We start from the raw sequence: 21,140 nt of genomic DNA on the forward strand, positions 1-21,140 counted from the left end.
CCTGCTGAAGTGTCTCTGGCAAGCAGTGCCGCTCAGGCAGGAGGCTGCCATAATGCACTTAAGCCAGGGCTAATAAATGGTGACTGACATTTACATACCACCTTTCACCCTCCAAATCCCACCGCACCTGACAAATTGTACAAACTGATTACAAGCAGTGGGCTAGGTTCTGCTCCCTGGCACATCAAGGTATATCTTGAGGGCAGGATTTACACATGTGTAACAGAGAGCAGGATATGGCCTTATTAACCTGGCCATATCTTCAGTTGCGCTAGCACAGCTCCATTGATTCGGCCTTATTTTATCCAGGGATCATTTCATCCATCAGTGAAAGAAAGCCACTCTTCCTGCATTGCACTTCCCCTGCTTTAAACAGTGCAGTTACACTAATGGATAGGTCAAGACAAAAAAAAGTGATAAATAATTTATCCAACCTGGAGAATTTTGGTGGGCAGCATGTAATTGCCCAGCAGTCATTTAGCCGGGATACTGGACCTAAAAACTATAAAAATCACCCAGGCAAATAATAGTTTGAGGCTATGAAGTTTCTTACCTTCCATTACTTGTAATGTCATCTTAAAAGACACAAGGCCCTATAAGTTGCTAAGCCTCCTGTTTCCCCCTGCAATCAGCAGATGTTGAAGGTGTTTAAGGATTTAGCCTTTTTTATTACTTGTGTTAATGTGTTAATTGTATGCACTTGCACCTGGGAGCTCCAATTATATGACAGTATGAGAGCCCCCCCTTGCCCCCCGCCTTGCTAGATAACTTTAAACACAATTTTGCTATGTGGCAAAATGCTTTCCTTCCTTATGTGCTGAGTAGAGCTGGTGTCAAGTTCGCAGAGATACCCCATAAGGTTTGTAATGCCCGTTGCATCGCATTGTGTCAAAACATTTTTGCATCTTCTGCAGTTATTGATAGTTTGTGCTTGATTAGCCCTGCAAATACGTCCATTGTAGCCCCGGTGCTAGAAAAAGGATCAGCGCTGGAAGGCCATGGATGGTTGTGTGAAGTGCTACATGGAAGTAGCTGCACACAACAGCGGTGCCTACAAACAAGCTGTGTATCTCACATGGGCTAATGCTCAAATCAGAAGGGATGTAACCACATTTGTATGGCACTGGGGGCAGGCTAATTAGCACTGCTGCCCCTGGCAGTGCTAATTAGCCTATCTCCAATGTTGCCTGATTGCCTTCCTTCTGGCAGGGGATGCGGCCCATATGCAGTAGAGCAACACATTTGGTGTGCACTTAGTATGCCTGTCACTTTATGAAGAAAGGCTGTGGGAAGAGCAGCCTGCAAGTGTGGCAGGGGCCAATTATAGAGAGTCACGTGATCAGAAGGGGGCTGGACTTGAGTCATATAAGCCCAGATCCTGAGCTGGTAGGTAGCTGAGTCCTAGGAGCCAAGGAGAGAGGAGCTCTTGGTAGTAGGGCTCCTAGCAGGACAGATGAGCTGGAGTAAGTAGCACAGAGCCTGGGAACAGGAGTGGGTGAGCAAAGTTTGGGAGTAAGGCCATAGCCCATAGAGGGGCAGACAGCCAGAGGGCCCACAGGTTGGTAGCCCAGGAGGGGTGGTTTTCAGCCAGGCCTGGGAGCCTGAAGGTCTCACTGGCCCAGGAGATCTGCTGGAGGTTGAGCAAAGGGCCACAGCTAAAAACTGACAAGGCTGGAGGAACCCAGGAGTTTCACCTGGCAAGGGCCTAGAGAGGGGCCAAAGACCAGCAGTCACAGCCAGGGACTGCAAGGGCCAAGGAGCCCATAGCCCAAGAGGAATGAGGCCTGGGGCTGGGAGCCTGTAGCCCAAGAGGGTTGAGGCCAGGAGGCCTGAGGTCAGAGCCCAGGAGGGGCAGGTGTCAGCAGGACCCAAGAGCCCAAAGGTCTCAGCTGGTGTAAGAGTGGGACCAGGGTCTAGGGAGACTGAAGGTCAGGGATCACAGCCGGAGGCTGCTGGGGCCAGGAAACCCAGAAATCTCAACTGGCCTAGGAGCAGGGTCAGGGACTACAGGTGGAGACCAAGGGGGCCAATGAGCCTGTACCCCAAGAAAGGCAAGGGCTGGGGCTGGGAGCCTGTACTCTGGGAAAAGCATGTGTTAGCAGATCATCTGTGAGGCATGGGAATGGGTATTGAGAAGGATGGAGCCCACGCAATTGGCCCTTAAGGCAATGACCATGGGCACATTGTGGTTATTAGAGTGAGACTAGGCTTGGGAAGCCCTGGGGAAGCTTCTGTTTCTCTGAAAGTTGATAACATCAAGGCAGGGCATGAGTGAAGGAGAGACTGCCCAAGGAGAGTCACAAGATGGCAAGGGCTGAGTGGCAATGCAAAAGCATTGCGACCCCCACCTCTGGGACCAGCACATGTTACAGAGTGCCAATACCTATCAGTTTGCAGTGCAGACACAACTAAGGGGAAGAAGGAGGCTATAGTGGAGCCACAGACCAGTCAGCCTGACCTCTGTACCTGGAAAGATCATGGAACAGATCCTGAAGGACTCCACTGTGAAGCACTTAAAAGAAAACAATGTGATCAGGAAGAGTCAGTATGGACGTACCAAGAGCAAGTCATGTCTGACCAATCTGATTGCCTCCTATGATAAAGGATTAGGCTCTGTGGATGTGGGAGAGCAGTGGCCGTGGTATACCTTGACGTTAGTAAGGCTATGAAGAAAGGCCAAAAGAATTAGGATGATTTAGACCAGAAATGAGAAGATGGAGGGAGGGTTTGATAACTGTCTTTGCATACCTTGAAAGGTGATTACAGAGAGGGACTTTCCTTTGTAGCCATAGGGGACAGGACTAGGAGCAAAAGCCTCAAACTGCAGCAGGAAAAGTTAGGCTGGAGATTAGGAGGAACGTTCTGGCTATGAGAGCGGTCAGGCATTGGAACAGGCCACCTAGAGAAGTTGTGAAATCTCCATGCTTGGAGATTTTCAAGAGCAGGTTGACCAGGCCCTTGCTGGGATGGTTTAGTGGGAGATGATCCTGCTTGGAGCAGGGGAAGGACTAGATAGCCTCATGAGGTCCCCTCTAACCATACATTACTAAAGGACCTATAAGTCATCTACCACACCCTGAAAATGATGCTGCACAGTCCTGAGCACCAACTGTTGGGCATGTGCTCTATGTTACACAGGCCTAGAGCCCATCTGTAACCGCTACAAGCTTTTAACTGCAGGGACTCCTAAGAAGTCTTAGTATGCAGCTTGCTTACAGTGGGATGGGGATGGCCTGATTAGCTTCACCTGCTCAGAAGGGGACATGGTTATTCTAGTAAGAGTGCAGACAAGGGGTCAGGAGGTTCTGGGGCATGAAGAGGGATAAAATGGGAAAAGGCAGTACAAATCCTAAGGAAGGATGAGACCGAGACATCCTTAATTCTCACCGAAGAGCCCCTGAATCCTCATGTGCTGCTGCAGCAGTCAGTAGAACAACAGGTGGAGCAAGGTGTTTACTGTATCAGTCCCTGGCCTCAATTTTTATTTGTAAGTATGAATAAGCATCAAATCCACAATGAAGAGCAGAACCTTCCTCCCCTGTGCAGCTAGAGCAGCAACTTCTTCACACGCCATCCTGTTCTCTCACCTGGATCTTGATCTCAGTGAGCCATTTTATCTGGTTTTCCTTCTTTTTCCTTTCTTATTCTTTTTAGCTAAGCTAAACGTCACCTAGAGCAAATGGTTTTGTGAGCTCTTTGCACACAGGGAAAACAGAATGGGACAGGAACTGGGCGATAAACTAGTCTGTACCAGAAGCAGCAGTACCAGGTGGGAACACGCAGTTGGTTATTCCCAGGGCCTGTTTTTGGAAGGATTTTTTTTTTTTTTTATCATCCACTGTAATACCTACTAGTAAGGGCTTGTATGAGTAAACTATTCCCTCTAATATTCAAGCAGCCATGAACTAATTGCTCTGTATATTCCACAATTTTTTCCCAGCTGCTCTGAGCTGATCACCATAAGATAAACAGGGGGACGCTTACCGTGTGCTCAGTTTGCGAGCTCCGAAAGAGCCTTTAAACATTTTCCTTTCCCAGGCAGAATTGGCCAGCTGTGTATTACAATAATATTAAATACAAATCTCTCTCTGGAAAAAAAAGCAATAAGACTAAGGGATCAGCGCCAAAGGGCAAAGGAGTCGTAGCAAGGTAAGGACAGATGGCATTCTAAGCTTCTTTACACAGCACCCTATTTACCCTGGGAGGCTGTCACTTAATAACGTTGACAGAGGAATAGTTAACAGAAGCAAGTGATTAATTAGTGGGGCAAAGGCCATCTCCACTCTGCTCCCTTTATTTACCTGAGACAAGGTCAAATCAAGCCAGAGCCACTAGAAGGAGATACCAGTGGAAATTGCTAATCACGGTACAAGTGCCCAGCGCTCTCCAAAGTGCTCAGTGACACGCCACGTGTGGCCAAGTGTGCTGTTGCAAGCAAAACAGTCTTGCAAAAATGGGGTCATGATCTTGAATCCCTGAAAACGTCTAGTCTTTAAATTCAGGGAGGCCTTTAGGAATTTGGCTTCCATACGTGCTGCAATTGAAAACATTGCCCAGGGTGCATTATGTGTCTCTAACAGAAACGATGGCCTCCCCTTAAGGGGTCTCCATCCAGAAAAAAAATCCTTTGCTCTGTTTCCCACGAGTGGCTAAGAGCTAAATCCCCATTTCCAATATCATCTCCCCTCCTTACCTCCAGTGGTTAAAGCGTGGCACAGGGACTCGGGACGCTTTGAGTGCGTCTATACCGCAGCCACATGGCTCAGTCTTGCAATAACCCCTACCCCTTGCTCTCTTTTTGTTCATGGCGACCTCAAACAGGAGGCACTTGGGACTTCCTGGCAAAATGGTTAAGACTTAGGTTTCTGACTTTAGTTTAGGGGCATCTCCCATTGCCTCATTTTCAGGGATGAGGTGAGGAAATTAGGAATGACTGGGAACATAATGGCTCAGTGAGGAGGCTGTGCTGTGATGTAGGCATAGCCTTGGGTTCAGTTCCCATGTCTGCAATATATTGCCTGCGTGACACTAAAAGCAACTTAATCCATTGGCAAAGTAGGAAATCAGCTACTTGCATCTGGCTAATCTCTATAGGTTGTAAATGTTTAGGATCAAGGATTGTCTCTTAATGCCCAGCACTACAGGACTTTTCAGCACTACTGTAATACTAACACTGAAACCTCTGTGAGTGATGGGAATGGACAAAAACAAGAGAAATCCAATTCAAATCCACTCTTGAATGATGGGAACTTTTGTCTTGAATCCAGTTCCACACTGCTTGGATAACTTTATCTCTGAGAGGGGCCAAGTGGAAATCCTGGATCCATACATTGGAGGAAACTTGGATTTTGATCGAAATCCAAGCTGAGTGGTTTGGGACCACCTCTGAGGTTTGGACACAACAGCTATGGGAGCCAGAGTAAATATCAGAGCCCTGTGAAGCTTTCAAAATGATAGTAGAGGCCAGTCGAGTTTGGGGTTTTGCTGAGAATCCAGTCCCTCTGCCAGGTTTACCAACGAGCTTGCCTTGGTCTAACTCTGGACCTCCGTGCAGTCCCACATGGATTTTGTTGTGAAGGCAGCCAGATTTGCACAGTTATGGCTGAGTTTTTTCTTTTGAAACTTGATGTTTGTTCAAGCTGAAACCAAAACACAGAAGAAAAATCAAAGCTTAGAAAAGCCCATGAATCGTTCTCTAGAGTTTTAGACTAGTAAAACCGTGGATTAAATACATTTCTTTTGCTGAGAAAGGGACTTGTGAATATTCATCAGTCTATATTTATGCTAGAGATCTCACAGAAGTTGCATGTAAGGAGGAGAATGGTAGAGCAGCTAGGCCTTTAGCCTGAGTCTCCAGCCCAGAGACTTGGATTTAGATCTCTGCTCTGCCATAGACTTCCTTTGTACTCTAGGCGCATCCATAACTCGTTCTGTGATCCGGTCCTCCCCGTGTAAGGAAGAGACGGTAGCACTTCCATAAGTCATAAGGTTTCAGAGGATATATGTTTTAAGGCTTGGAAGGCAATATCTGAAGCCTAATAAGCACCTGAGACGGAGGTTTGGATACAGAGCTGAATTAAAAATTTGCCATTTCCAAGGGGCTGGGGAAAGTGTCTGGAGGTTCACTCAAATATCACAGCAATCAGTAGTCTCACATCACCATTGTGCTACACCGCAGACACGTGTGCTTTTCTTCTACTTCCTTTGCTGTTGGTTTGCTTCTTACAGTTCACTCAAGTAACCGAGATGCAACACTTCCAGGCGTAACCCACTTACATACTGTTGGTAGCTTGAACATGCATATTTTAACAAACAACTTCCTGACAGTGCCCTCGTCCCCCTGTGGTCTCAAAAAGAGCAGTTTTGATGTTTTGGGCATGATGTCTGGAAGTTTTGGGCATGATGTCTGGAAGCTGTGCAAGAGGGCGTGCAAGAGTCTGTTGTGCAAGAGAGCTGTTCACAAAATTTTGAAGAATAGGTTAGACAAACTTGACTGGGACCATTTAGTCAGGAACGAGCTGGGCTTGAGCAAGTGGATGGATTAGACTTCCTAAGGGCCCTTCCAGTCCATCTTTCCTAGTTTTTTATTAAATTAATGGTATTAATAATATAACAGAAGGAGGCAGAGAGAGTTTGGTTTGGCAGACATGGAAGGCAGCATTTAGTCTGGAACTAGACACTCCCATTCCACTTATTGCTATAGAGTTGCACCCACAGACACCGGTGCGGATTTTGGCTTTGGAGTCGCTGCTTGTTAGATGTTTCCATCATGAAATCAGAAAGCTAATATCTAGTGGGGCATAAGAGTTCAGCTATCTGGGAGCATGGGTGTCAAGAGAGGGCAACTGGGATGAAGAAATAGATACATGAGAGGGACCCCGGTGCTGCATTCTCATTCTCCTCCCTAGCTGGTGGCAGTCTACCTGCAGCAGTAATTGTTCAGCTATATCTCACCTCCACGGTGCCTTTCATCCATAGATTTCAAAGCACTTTTCAGGGGTTGATTAACTGAGCTTCTTAATGCCTGGTTGAGATGGGTATAATCGCCACTTTACCATTGGGGAAATGAAGCACAGAAGGATTAAGTGACTTGCTCACAAAACAGAAAAGTATCAGAGCTGCCAATATCAACCAGGAGTTCTGACTCCTTGCTTTTTTTCCGCTGGCTTGTTACTGGATTTATTCCCAGGTCAGTGTTTAGCATAATCAGCAATGAGAAAGGAAAAGAGCCGGGCCACATAGGCAGTTGCTATTTGGACAAAGAGGAAAAGAGAAGTATGCACAATATTGATCCATCCCTAGCAGTTGTGATACATATCTCTGCTTTGCATATGAAAAGTAAATGAGAGCATGAGTTCCTATATTTTGATTCTTATTTCCCTGCAGCGCCAGTAAGAGGGCGTGGGCAGGACAGATTCAGCCTTTCCACGGCTCTCCTAGGGCTCTGAGTGTCTCTGCATTGTACATTCTGGCTGCATCTGTAGCAATGCCTTGAAACGCTGTCGCTCCGACTCCAAGTGATCACAGCTGGTGCATCTCTTTGAGATGAATTGGTGAAAGACAGAGTAAATGACAGGTTACTTCAATGCAGCCCTTAGCAAGAACTTATGGAGATTATTATGAAGTAGCTGGAAAGACATCACTGGAATCTGCTTGTGGAGCTGACAACTGAGCGATAGCTTTCTTTGATAACTTTTAATCGCTGTATTTTCTACTTATGCAAATTGCAATAATACCCTTGATGTGCTGGATTTCTATAGCATTCAGGCTCATGGCAGTTACATGAACATTCAGAGTAGGATGCTTGCTTGCCTGTAAGATTTTTACATTTGGTGGTGACATAAGTTAACTCATCTTCTTTATATGTTGTCAGGGTTGTCTTTTTTGGGTGATTTTTTTTTTTTCAAACAGTGAAGTAACTTACAGATTTTTGGTTTTGAAAAGCATCTTGGGCCCATATCAATGGCAAAAAATGCTCAAAAGATCTTGGCCTTAGGGGCACAGTTCTCCTATGAAAACCTTTCAGGGCCCCAGACATCCAAGTTACTTTTGTAAATAGGGCTTGCACTTCTAAATCACTTGGATATGTCAGCAGATTTGGCCCAGGCCCCTGGCAAAATGTAGTTTTTATTGGATATAATGGTCCAGTGAAAAATAACTTATGAATTATATGTAAGCTGCCCATCTCATCTGTTTCTCCTCCTCCCTCCCACCAACATGTGATTAGCTCCTGTACTATGCTTCCTAGTAGTTAGTCCAATTCAGTTTTAAATGTCCCTTGGGATCAGGATTTCACCAGTTTCTTTGAGAGATGATTTGGCAACCCCAAGAGATGTATTGCTGTCAGTAACTTTAGAACTAATAGATCACAATGTCAGTAATTGAGACTTAATACATCTCTCTGTCTAAAAGAAAGTATTGTTAGTAATTTTATCTGAACTCTCAGTCTAAACTTTCCATCTCATTACTCTTGGTCCATCCTCAGTAATTACTCTCCCTATTTTCAACTATGAGAAACATGTAGCGGGATATCATCTTCCCTCTTCTGTTCCTCTGCATGGCATTGGCCAAGCGGTAGAAGGAGCTGGGTCACCTGGGGTCAAGGACTTGGCCAAAAAAATAGTCCAGAGTCAAGGTGGGGGATGTACACTGAGAAGGCAGTGACGTATATGAGCGTGAACCTGACTGAGCGTGAGTCCAGCATTGGTAACCCTCAGGGTATTGTCTTTTATTTTGGTTTATATCACCTTTTCCAGCTTCATAACACATGCATGTGGCATGCAAGAATATCTCCCTGAAATGACTTTTGCAAGCATTTGAAAATAAACCTTAAAGGTCTGTTTGGTCTTGTCTGCTCTGATTGGCAGCACTGTTATAGGCCATTGGGAGAGATTTGCAGTATATCTGGGGAAGTTAAAGGGAAGGTTTATATTTCTGCTAGTGGATCTGGACATCCAGGTCCAGCTCCAAGCTTGGCAAAAGACTTTCTAGGAATCCTTGGGCCAGTCGATTCATCTCTTGTAGGATGTAGGTCATGATGCTCTTTTTCTCCCGCTTTTGATCTGACTTGTGTGCCCAGGTTGCAAACTATCCAGAGCAAGGATTGTCTCCTGTGTTTCTACATCACCCAGCACAATGGAACCACACTGATGGTTGGCATCGTTAGGCCGGATGGTAATGCAAATAATGATGATAAAACAGCGATGCTTAGGGCTGACTCCAGATAGCCTCTACGGACAAACGAGTCACAGCCTAGACATTAGAGAGCTAGGACATGTTTAGACACAGTATTTTGCAAAGATTTTTGACTTCCATTAAAGCACAGCCAAAGGGGTCAGGTATCCAGGTTGTATCTATATTGGTCTAGAGGCAAAAGGAATCAGGACTCATGGTAGAGGTGCTATCTTTTATTAAACCAACTAGATTTTTGCAAAAAAAAAAATAAAAATGGCTTTAATTGCAAACTTTCAGGCACAAACACTCTTCTTCAGGCATAGGAGAAAAGATTATAAAAGTTTTCCTGGGTAGAAATAAACTTTTACAATAGGAGAACTTTTATCATCTTTTCTTCTATGCCTGAAGAAGGGTGTTTGTGCCCAAAAGCTTGTAATTAAAGATTTTTATATTTTTTGCGCAAAAATCTAGTTGGTTGAATAAAAGATATCACCTCTTCCACGAGTCCTGACTCCAAAGGCTGTCAGATATTCCAAAGTACTTTGTGCATGGTAGCTTCCATTGGGACCCTGGTGGGTCAATTTTAAAAGGAGTATGGCATCCAACAAGCTGAGCCTTTCGGGCATAATATGCCATGTACTTTGGTAGTCAAACAGGAGCTGAGGAATGTAATAATCTGGCTTCGGACAAGCGGATGAAATTGCCTGTGTCCTGAAATGGTCATCCCAGCCATTCTGTTGTGCAATGATTTATTTTTATTAGGGCAAAGAGATGCTTGGGCCCTTTGGTGCTCCATGCTGTACAGGCACAGTGAAAGAGAGTTTCCATTTCAAAGTGTTTACAGTCTAAATAGGAGAGCAGAAAAATTGTCAATGGAAGGTTTTTTTCCTTCGGAAAACACAGCGTCATTAAACTAAATCAATAAATAAAAATCACAGTAACATCTGTTTTGACACAATTTTCACTGGAAAAATATCAAATTATACTCATAAATTAAAACAATGTTTTACCTCATCCTTCCAACTCCTTTCACTTAGATTTTTATATTTGCAATATTAATTGTAGCATTATATAGAAATCTATGTAATAAGGATATATGATAGACTGGATCTAATTCTTGTCAGTGCTGTCAGTGATGTGATACTCGTGCAAGTATCTGTGTTAAGTGAGTAAAAAATGCTAGTGAAATGGTGCAAGACCTTGGGGTCTTGTTTGACTCCTTACCAAGTTGAGAGGATGGGAGAGAGTCGATCTCTAAATATGTCTTTCTTTTACATCCCCCGAACGGTAAACTCGGCAACTTCCTCTCAAATGAGGACACAGCCATTGGGTTCCACATATTTGCTACCTCCAAGGTGGATTATAGTTGTTCACTGACTTTGAAGATGAAGATGAAGACTATGCATGGGCTCCAGCAGGTACAAAACACTTGTGCCCACTTCCTCCCTGGTTAAAACTGCTGTCTGTGCACCAATCTTTCCACCGGCACCCAGTAGGATTTCAAGGCTAGTTTGGTCCTAACAAGTACTGGGTGAAATGTTTTCATTCAAATATTTTACTCACTGAAAAATTAATATTCAGGTCATCTGAAGCTACTTTCAAATCTGTGACAAATCCATTCAATTGCTACGAATGGGAAAAAAAAATAATCCTGAAAAATATGAACATGTTGTTTCAACATTCTCTGAATCAAATGTTTTGACTTTTTATTGGAGTTTTGGGCGCCACACTTCAAACGAGATGTGAACAAATTAAGAAGAGTACACCAGAGAGCAACGAAAATGACCAGAGGCCTGGGAAGCATGACTTATGAGGCAAGGCTGAAAGAACTAGGATGATTTAGTCTGGAAAGGGGAAGATTGAGTGGGGATATGATAACAATATTTAAAGATCAGAAGTGGGGGTTATAAAAAAGAAAGTTATAGACTATTCCCTTTAGTTGCCTGGGACCGGACAAAAACAATGGTCCTAAACTGCAACTGGAGAAATTTAGGTTAGATAGTAGGAAGAATTTTCTGAGTGTCATGATGGTTAAGCAGTGGAACAGGCTACGCATAGAGGTGGTAGGATCTTAACCTTAGAAGTTTTTAGAGACAAATACTCTCCAGGATGGTTTTGTTAGAGAGGATCCTACCTTGAGCAGGGGGTTGGACCAGGTGACCTGCTGAGATCCCTTCCAGCCCCACTGTTCTGTGAGTCTATGATTCACTTTGAAGTGTATCTAAATTTAAGAAATGATGAGAAAGAGAAGCCAAATCATTTTACTGGACTTGGAACAATTTGTTTTTAAATTCCTCATTTTGGTTGGAATACCAGACGGTTTTCATTTGCAGATCAGCCTGAAATTTTGGTTTGGTTTGATTTTTGCCTGGAAAAACAGATGTTTCTACAACTAACCCTGCAAGCTAGTAAGGGAACAAAAGCAAGAGTACTAAAGACCACATTTCAATCTAGAAACCACTTTGTTGTTCAGCTTTGGTAATGCTACAGATTGCAAAGACTGTGAAAAGTGGGCAGCAAGAAGGTTTGGTTTTAAGCACTGTAACACTCACAACCTTGACACTCCCTTTGGAGCATAAACCAGATGAAACACCCAAGGACCCAAACAGAGACCTCCTGTACCCAGACTTGAAATTTCTCCCAAAATGGAAAAAGAGATGGTGATTGCATGAAGTTTGCTAATGACTTTATTATGGATTTTAATATAGAAGGAGCCCTCATACGGCCTTGCTGGATGATGTAAGTATAAAAAAAAACTTTAGAAAAACAGATAGATAAATATTATAAGCCCCTGTGTTTCCACCTGTCACCTTGGTGAGATTCTTCTTATAATGTATAAGAGATGTGCACATTGTGAAGTAAGCAATGTGTTTACTTGATCATGCATCCAGCCTGGGAGAGAAAAGACCCAAAACCCCATGTGAAAATCTAGAACATGGATCCACTGACTTGGATGGGGTTACTTTAGGCGTCCACTAGGTTAAATAAGAGTAGAGCCCCATCTTCTGTATGCACGCTTCACCAAAAACAAAAACCTCAAAATAACCACAAAAAAAGAAAGTTGATCTGGAATCAAGGTTATAGGAACCTTATGTTTATATATATATATATATATATTATATGTATATATATATATATATATATATATATATATATGAGAACTCAGAAGTTGTTTGGAAACATGCTCACAAAGATACTATAGGTCTAGAAAAGTCTTCCCTGAGTTTAAACTTAAGCCTAATAGCTGAAAGGACGTTACTATAATTGCAGAGTTCAGACACTTAGGCCAGGTACTGGTATAAGTGATTGGAAACTGGTCTATACCCATAACAGAACAGAAGTTCGGCTCACACAGACTGGTTTAAAAATGGCAGAACCTGGTCTAGGATTTTGCCCCCCCAAAGGGTGAATGTGTGTTCAGTTCACTACCGATCTAAACTACGCCGCTTACAGAAAACCACATTATTTAAATGGATTCTGCCTCAGGCTTTTTGAATGTCTATACCTAGCCCTAGGGTATGCTATGCTATTAGATCCCCAGATGCTTTCAGGTACTCAGCACAGGATATTTTTTTTGGCAATGTCTCCCCAGATATTTTGGAGCTTTCTTTTCCGATCGGGCTCCAGGTCTTTGTCACGATGACTATTACAGTTTGCATTGCATGTGCCTGTTCGTGACTCACTCCCAAAACAGTCTGGGCTGAGAGTGGCTGCCCGTTTCTTGAGTGGTTGATATCAATGAGTGAGAACAACAGTAATGTTCTGCTCCGCATCAGATGCCAGTTGATTTTGGAGAGGGCTTGGCTCCAGTCTGTAAACCTGTAAAAGGTTGGAAATGCACCTTGCTGAGAAACCAGCTCTCTCTCCAGGCCTGTACAACTTGATGAATATGAATTAAACAGTGCTTGTCTGTGCTCACTCTGTAGAGGCTTAATCCACAGGGGACATGAGTGTTACAAACTCGCCAGCCTTTGTTCAAACTGTAGTAGCTCAGACTCTTAGCTATGGCGTCCCCTGCTTTGGTCCCTAGTACATATGCTAAGAGGGTGGCTGGCATGCTGCGATGGTCAGCATCTATCAGCCAAGACTATTATAGTTGACAATATGCTGAAAAAAATGAGTCCTAATATGGGGAGCTGATTCCAGAACTAAGAGGCCCTCCCTTCCTTCTTCCTTTGGGATGAAATTCAACAAGAAGGTTTTCCCGAAGGTCTTTTGACAAAATTCCACATCCACTTGCACCTAGATCCATCCTAGTCGTGCTGGACATGCACTGGATTGTATGGCACTATGTCACCTCAGCTAACGCTGCTCGGAGCAAGTGCCTGTTAAAATGAATGGGGTTACTCATGGCATGAAGCTCCATTCAGGGCAAGAAAGGACTCTTGCCCTAGGTTTGTACAACCGGTTGGTATGAAAGGCACTTTGTACATGTGCAGTGACTTACAACCACATTGTATTATTTGGACTTTCATCAGCTGTAGATAAGTGGATCTATGGAATAGCCTGAAGGTAAAAGACACCTTCCAGGAGATGAGGAAAGTGATATACTACACATGTCACCTGACAACAAAGGCCATATGACAGGCTCTCTGCTCACGTTAACACCTCCCGTTGTTCTTGATAGCAATAACAATGTAAGATTAACACCTTCTTGGAAACAAGCCTTCCACCCTGGTTGACCCAGATGACAATCAAAGCTTCCTCAGAAGAAGCTCTGCCCAAAAAGAGGCCAACCTGCCCTTGGAGACTGTCAGACATCAGAAATGATGGACAGATTGCAGGCCAAAGGGCTCTTTGTCCAGTAGAGCAGGGATGTAATATATGCAAATGTCAAACACATGGACATAGGGAACATGCATGTTACATGCACAGCTTCATACACTCGGATCTAGGCATGTGCATACGGAAATATTTCTGGTACATGCATGGGCATGAAAGGTGAGGATATGAACTGCTGCATTTTTCCCAGTCAATTTTGTACAATGCAAGCCACTTCTTATAGAAAATTGACTTTACAGTGCCCTAGGCTCCACCCAGACTGATTGCATCATCATTTCCATGGTAACTAAAGTGCTTCAAAGGGGAAATAACAGATGGAGACTGAAAAAATCTGAGGACAAAAAGTGAACATATGTAGTGCAAGAAAAAATATTAAGCTGTGGGCAGCTATAAAGCTTTATTATCACTTGTTAAAAGAGACCTCGATAACTCAGTTAGATCTTTGTCATTCAGGAGTGATGTGATCATCTCAAACTTGTGATCATACAAATTTTTGCAGCAACCCACATCACACCACACTCATCCTCCTTTTGCCTCGTACCCAAGTATCTGACATTAGTATACTTCCCATCTTACATATTTTAAGGAAAGCAACCACCTAAAAGAGCAAAAATGATGTCTTCAGAAGAGCAGTGTGTGTAGGTCTCTCTACTACAGGCTGAGAACAAAATGGCTGGGCTCATTGTCTCCACACTTCTCCAGAGGTCCTGGAAACGTACTGCACAGAAATGAAGATGCCATAGCGATAGTGATATACTGATATTCGCCGTGCACATCAATGATATCAGTCCCTAATGCTGAAGAGATGCATATATGTCTATAAACGATCTCGGCTCATCAGCAAGTTGGAATGTCTTTAAAATTGCATTCATGGTTATGACACAATCTTGACTTGACTTCCTTTGGAATTAGTCCATCTTTGTGGATTGCTGCCATTCAGGAAGAAGACTTGTGATTTACATAGGATGATTTGTTCCATGTCAGCTTTCTTGGACTTCAAGCCAAGCAAGTATGCTGTAGGGATGGGGGATCTGATGGAAGTGGGGAAGCAGGCTCCTGTATTTTTAGCTTGCTCTCCAGTAGAAGCTTGCTGCTCCAACTCTATCATGTAATGTCTGAGATAAAGATCTTGAACCTAACAACAAAAAAGTAAAAGATATATCTTGCCCCTCCTCCTCCAGTTTATAGCTATGGCTTCGACTTCATCTGTGCTTTGTATTTCGGAGAAAAGGCTGGTCCAAGGGTCAGGGGAGACTAGGTTAAAAGATGAGAAACACAGGATGACTCCTCGCTGTACCACAGATTCACCGTGTCCCCCTGAGCAACTCATTTAATTTCTCTGTGCTTCAATTTCTTGCCTGGAAAATGGGGAAACTAGCACTTTCCCAGTTGCACAGGGGGTTGTGCGAATACAAGCACAAACAATTTGCCTGCTCAGATATTCGTGTAACAGGGGTTATATCAGTAGTTCAGCTAATCAGAGTCTGCATTTTTCATTTCACTTATCAGGGAAACTAGACTGGTCTGTTTTGCTTGCTGATGTTGATGCATCAGCACAAAACTGCTTAGAAACTGTAGCAACCTTTGTCTAGAGCACATTTTTATTACTTAAAAAATCCTTATTGTTTTAATTGCATGAAAAGCCCCTGGTTTCCATTAGGTTTCTTGCTTGCTTTCTTTGCTTTCCCCATAAGAGCGAATCCTATTCTTTAGCAGGATACCTACTATAGGTTTGCAATATATACGTGTAGCCAGGTCTTCCACTGATCCAGCAGGGGGCACTGGCTCACGTACATTAAATCACACGACGTTAGAAGTGGAAAACGTGTGTGGGAGATGACAGAGGAAAGATGTGGTTAGGAAGGAGGAAAGAGGCACATCATTGTAACTCTGAGATTTCACGGCACATTCCAAAACCGTGTCAGAGACGCCAAGCTAATGTTGAATGCTGAAGATGCTTATAAAACTCTATTTTTTTTGCAAAGGTCCTGGGGAATACGCTTGGGTTTAAACAGTTTCAAGTGATGAGGGAGCCTCTTGGACCCACACAGTAGGCTGCATTTTAAGATTTTAAACCCATCCGGCCAATTAAAGAAGCTTTGCCTACTTTGCCACAGTGCTGAAAAAGCTGCCCTCCAGAGAGATCCTCCACCTCCGAGTTTAGTGGATTAATCACCAACCAGGCTTGCAGATCAATTGATATTCACATTCCCGTATTTGGAAGCAGGTTTAACTTTGGCTCAGGTCTGGTACAACTGAACTGGCCTTTAATAGGTGTCAGAATTAAAATTAGTGAAGCGTGCATAAGCAAACCCAAGGTTAACGAGGAGGTGATGTTATGCAGGATTTGGTATCTAATGGTTGCACTGTACTCCAAACACTGATAAATCTGGAATGTGTTAGCCTGGTATCGGGCACTCTGATACCAAAGGAAAGGCAACACTAATATCTACCCTTTTATTCTTGGCATGGGCTAGATCGTGCTTAACCTGCATTACCCTAGGAACCAACCCAAGAGACACTGTTCCTTAGAGAGACAGTTCTCTCTTTATTGCTCTGTACTGCATTAATTTACTGACAGTCTATTCTGGCAGCAGATTAAGCTACCCCTTCCCCCGTCCCCCACCAGCTCAGCTGTGTTGCCTCATCATTGGACATCTGTAACCAGGGTTTTCCTGGGGTTTGCACCCTGCTGTGGGGAGGGGAGAGTCAGGCGGTGCTCAAAATAGTAATGTAATATCAGTCTACTAGCAGGTGAAGGAGGCTGGTTACTGACATCACCTATGTGTTGGGTTCATTTACACGTGCAATTAAGCCAGAGTGATAAAGTCCAGCACAGTTTGCACACCAGCACAGTTTGCACTGGGAGAAATCTTTTCCCAGGCACAGCGTTTACACGTGTGGGTACTGTAGCAATTCAAGCTGGGGTGAATCCAGGCTATCAGGGGACCGGGGGGGGTCAGGTCCGGATGGCGGCGTCAGGCAGTGGAGAGGCTGGCTGGGGCATGAGGGTGCTAATGTGCAGAGTTAGCTGGCAGGCAGCCCCCATACTTTAATACCCTAGTGCCCCAGCCAGCCTCTGTCTACCCGTGCATTTGATCACACATAATTACTCTGCTATAAGAAAGTACTGTCCTCCACAGTACTATCTTACAGTGGAGTTAATTAATTTACTGAGCCCTAACACTGGCACATGTATACACTGTGATGCTTTACTGCGGAGCTAATTAGTCTACTCCACAGTCAAGTGCATGTGTAGATGCACCTGTTAAGTAGCATTGGGCCTTCCCCACTACACAATGACAATCTCAAATGGAGCGGGATGTAATGTTGACAGTTCAGTCGGTGGCACTCAAATCAGCCCTAATGTGACACCTTGCATGGATGCTACAGGGAGCTGTATGAGGCCACCTAATAGTTGAAACCACATCTGTAGCCATTCAAGAATTACCACAGGTTCAGGCACAGAAAAGGATCAAAAGTTCACCAATTTTAGCACACAAGATGATTCATTTCAAAATGTATTCTGAGGTTTGCTGTTCTCTGCTTGTCATGGTCACATCTGAACAAGTTGTAGGGCCCCAAAGCCATGTCAGCAAAGCCCCTAGTGGAGTTGCAGCCTATGCCAACTGAGGAGAGGTTGCTTTCTGCCGATGCAGCAACACCACCTCCATTAACAATTAAACTGAGCAAAGCCCTCTTCTTTTGGCAGAGCTGCATCCACAACAGGGGTTTTGCCGGGACAGCTAGGTCAGGTAGGGAGTACGACACACCCCATACAGCATAGCTATGCCAGCAGAAGGTTAGGAAGACTAAGTAAGATGCAAGGATTTATTCAGGTGATATCACTTATTGAACCAACTGCATAGTTGGGATAGAGTTAGACAAGCGTTTGAATGCAAGATGTTCTTGTTTAAGGTCCTAATGATACAGGTAGATACAGGTCTTGAAGAAAACGACCTAAAGACAAATATTTTGCATTTCAAATGCTTGTCTTACTCTATCTCCACTATGCAGTTGGTCCAATAAAAAATATCACCGTAAGAAATTCTTGCTTTTTGTATAATTCCTAGACCATCATATCCACATCACTCTTACCACTGCCCTACCTCAAATCATCCACACTACGGATGAATAGTAGATGCTGTTGTTGTTAATGTATGACTGGAAGTACTGTGAGAAAATGAGTTGAGCTTAAGTTTAGGTAGAGGGATACATTATTCACTATGAATAATAGTCAGTGCTTATTTCCAGCTTTCAGTTTTAAGATTTTTGTTCAGCTGCTCATGCTTAGTGCACTCTGTTTTCTGCACACAAATCATTTGCAAGCCTATCTTGAGAGTGTAGTTATTGCTCCAAAGTATTTACTACGCAGTTTCTGTAAGTCAAATTCAGACTTTGGTTGGCTGAGAAATGTCCACTTCTTCTGTGGGCTATTTATGTCCCACCGTGGGCAATTAATTCAATGTACTTACATGCAGAGCAGGGCAGGAAATTATTTCCCCATCCTATGACATTTTTTTGTAGTTTTCCAGGGCAAAAAGTGTGTTCTATATCAGAATAAAAGCAAATCATCTGAGAGTTTTGCATGAAAACTAGGAGACCTCACCCATCCTAGAGTATTCAGGGGTCCAATGGGTAGGGCATTTTCATGTGGAAGAGCAAGAGTCCCCGCTCCAGTGGATGTTGATTTATAAAAAGTGGGATAAGTCCAAGAGAGAATGAGAAACCCATCCCAGAAGGACCAACTGCTTGGTGCTAATGGTGTGGATCATGGAGGCTGAGATAAAGGCCCCTGGTCTGACTCAGACAGAGCAGGGACTTGTACCTGGACCTCTCCCATCTCCAGTAAGGAAGTCCTAGGTTTTGGTTATTATGGTGTGAGTGAGTTTTGATTGGACCAGAAATTTTCAAGAGCTGAGAAATCTTTCCTGTCAAAACAGTGGCATGCATTACAGTGAAAAGTCCTATGTAAAAAATTACGTTTTCCCCAGGAAAATTTGACCAGCTCCAGGTTCATACTCCTATAAACAGAAGAAAAATTTAAACAGGCATTTTAGACTTCAATCACAAATGCCAGTTTCATAGTTTCAGGGTCGGAAGGGACCTAATAGATCTTCTAGCCCGCCCCCCCGCCAGGGCGGGAGAACAACCCAAAAAACACAAACAAAACCACTCACCCTAAAAACAAAAACGGGACTCAAATGAGTCCAGCCAGGTAAGTATCCAGCCTCTTCTTAAAGATCCCCAGGGTAGGGGCCAGCACCACCTCCCTTGGAAGTTGGTTCCAGCTCCTAGCCGCCCTGACTGTGAAGTAGTTTTTTCGGATGTCCAATCTGTACCTCCTCTCCATCAACTTGTGCCCATTACTCCTTGTTATGCCAGCGGGGGCTAGGGGAAACAGCGTCTCCCCCAAACCCTTCTGGTTCCCCCTAGTGAGTTTATAGACGGTCACCAGGTCCCCCCTCAGCCTTCTCTTGTGGAGGCTGAATAGGTTCAAGTCCCGCAGTCTCTCACTGTAGGGTCTGCCCTGTTGTCCCCGGATCATGCGGGTGGCCCTCCTCTGGACCCTCTCCATGTTGTCCACATCCCTCCTGAAATGGGGCGCACAGAACTGGACACAATACTCCAGCTGCGGCCTGACCAGCGTCGCATAGAGGGGGAGGATCACCTCCCTGGCTCTACTCGAGATGCACCTGTGGATGCACGACAAGGTCCGGTTAGCCCTGCCAACCATGACCTCGCATTGTCGGCCCATGTTCATCTTGGAGTCAATAATGACACCAAGATCCCTTTCCGCCTCCGTGCTCTCAAGTAGGGAGCTCCCCATCGTATAAGTGTGCTGCTGGTTCCTACTACCCAAGTGCAGCACCCTGCACTTGTCCGTATTGAAACACATCCTGTTCCTGTTTGCCCACCCCTGTAACCTATCCAGATCCTTCTGCAATCTCTCTCTCCCTGCTAGCGTGCTCACCTCCCCCCAAATTTTGGTGTCATCAGCGAATTTAAACAGGTTGCTCTCCACCCCAACATCAAGATCGCTGATGAAGAAATTGAACAGCGCAGGCCCCAGGACCGAGCCCTGGGGGACTCCACTACCCACCTCCCCCCAAGGGCATATGATAGGAATAATTTAGGGGTTTTGTCTATTGTAACTGATACAGTGAGACTTATCAGGTTGGTCTGACATGATCTCCCCCTAATAAATCCATGCTGATTGCCCCTGAGCATCATCTCGGATGCCGGCCCATCACAAATGTGCTCCTTGATGATCTTCTCAAAGAGCTTCCCCAGGATTGAGGTAAGACTGACGGGCCTATAATTGCCTGGGTCCTCCCTTTTCCCTTTTTTGAAGATGGGGACCACATTAGCTACCTTCCAATCGTCTGGCACCTGGCCCAAGCACCACGATCGCTCGTAGAGCCGTGCCAGGGGCCCTGCAATAACCCCACGATGGATTCTGGGAAAATGTTTGTCTGTTCTAGACACGAGGCAAAACTGTCGGAGGGTATTGAACAACTAACAGCAGCCAGTCATGTAGCCTGTGTCTACAAAGCGATCCCCTCGCGTCCGGCTTCTATCACAGCAGGGAAGTCCCGGTCCCTGCACAAGAAAACGGAGGTGAAGAATTGGTTAAAGAGGTCCGCTTTATCCTCTGACGCAACCACCAGATTGCCCCGCATATCCTGCAGGGGCCCCACATTACCTGGCGCCTTCTTCATCCTCCCAATATATTTGAAAAAGGACTTTTTGTTATCCTTAATCCTGGACGCTAATCCGAGCTCTATCTCCGCCTTGGCCTTCCTAACAGCCCGCCTGCAGGCCCGAGCAGAGGAGGTATACTCCTCTTTGGAGATTACACCCAGAGATTACAGTCTTCGTAAGAGTTAGGGCATTGATCTTCTTTGGTCTCGGATACATTTCAGCATAGTTATTTCGTCTAAATTTCATATAAAAATTCATTTTCATAGGTTTAGGTTTTAAGGCTAGAAGGGACTTTTTTGATCCATACCTGGCCTCCTATATGTCATGGTTCATTATATTTCACCCAGTTAGCCCTGCTTTGAACCCAATAACTTGGGCTAGACTTGGGGGAGGAGAGGTTCATGCACCCCTGGGACAAGGAGATTGCCACAGCCGTGATGCTCCCACCTTGGGGGTTTGCTGGGAGGTATGTTGCAGGA

The 21,140-nt window shown here is 44.5% G+C and overlaps 1 long non-coding RNA gene across 1 annotated transcript in view; it reads right to left on the bottom strand.

Moving 5' to 3' along the window:
• Window positions 1-3,808: 3,808 nt before the first annotated feature.
• Window positions 3,809-21,140, bottom strand: part of LOC112548640 — a 25,154-nt gene continuing 7,822 nt past the window's right edge. Inside the window, exon 3 of the long non-coding RNA XR_003092296.1 lies at window positions 3,809-5,639. This is a non-coding gene — a long non-coding RNA (uncharacterized LOC112548640). The remainder of the gene's footprint in view (window positions 5,640-21,140) is intronic.

This window comes from Alligator sinensis, unplaced genomic scaffold (assembly GCF_000455745.1).
Source record: "Alligator sinensis unplaced genomic scaffold, ASM45574v1 scaffold1345_2, whole genome shotgun sequence".
Classification (NCBI taxonomy): Eukaryota; Metazoa; Chordata; order Crocodylia; family Alligatoridae; genus Alligator; species Alligator sinensis.